Source organism: Callospermophilus lateralis, chromosome 4, assembly GCF_048772815.1.
Source record: "Callospermophilus lateralis isolate mCalLat2 chromosome 4, mCalLat2.hap1, whole genome shotgun sequence".
NCBI lineage: Eukaryota > Metazoa > Chordata > Mammalia > Rodentia > Sciuridae > Callospermophilus > Callospermophilus lateralis.
The window spans coordinates 96,941,355-96,942,273 of record NC_135308.1 but is presented as its reverse complement, the minus strand read 5'-3'; positions in this window follow the sequence as shown (position 1 = coordinate 96,942,273).

The following is a 919-nucleotide window of genomic DNA, read 5'->3' as shown; positions in this document are numbered from 1 at the left end:
CAGATGATTGGGTCCCAGCATAATAGAGCCTAGGTGATAGAGTAACTCTTAGGAAGGCAGGTGCAATTATCATAAAAGCAGCTGAAAGCACATTGGCTGTAAGCACAGAATGACAGGACCTCAGCATTGGGAGTCTTCCCCTCCTTCGGCATCACTCTACATTGACTCCGTGAGGCTGGACTTCTACTGGGTGAGATCTTCATTTTCGTTTTAAATTTTAGCCCTTAATTTCTGTTTTCTGTGTTATTTTTCAAACACGTCTTTAGGGGAGGCCTTTTCCAACTGGGATTCCAAGAACAATTAAGCCCCTGTGCTCTAAATTATCAATTACATGGAATTCCACATCATGCATCCAGAGCAGTCCCATCAGTTCTGGATTCTAGATTTACCATTCTTGTGGGAAGTGAAAGTCACTCCCATCATGTGTTCAGATTTCGGGTTCAGAAAAAAAGGAACCAATTCAGTTGAGGAGCCTCCTTTGAGAAAAGCTGCAAACTACTTCTCTCCGTCACTTTTTTGGTGTGGTATTGGGGACTGAACTAGGAGCACTCTATGAGTAAGCTACCTTCCTACTCCTTTTTTAAGGCAGGTTCTTGCTAATATACTGAGGTTGGTCACAAACTTTCTATCCTTTTGTCTCAGCCTCCCTAGTTGCTGGAATTACAGGTGTGCACCACCATTCCCATTTTTTTTTTTTTTTTTTTTTTTTGTGGTGCTGGGGATTGAACCCCGGTCGGTGTGCATGTGAGGAAAGCACTCTACCAACTGAGATATATCCACAGCCCTTCCTTTGTCTTTTTGAAGGATGAAAATTCAACTTTTTCTTCTGAGGTGTCAGTTTGCCCCCAAATCTCCTTAGGGCTTTTCTTTTTCTTTCCCCACCTTCATATACCTTCTGTTCCCTAAATTTTAAATTGAA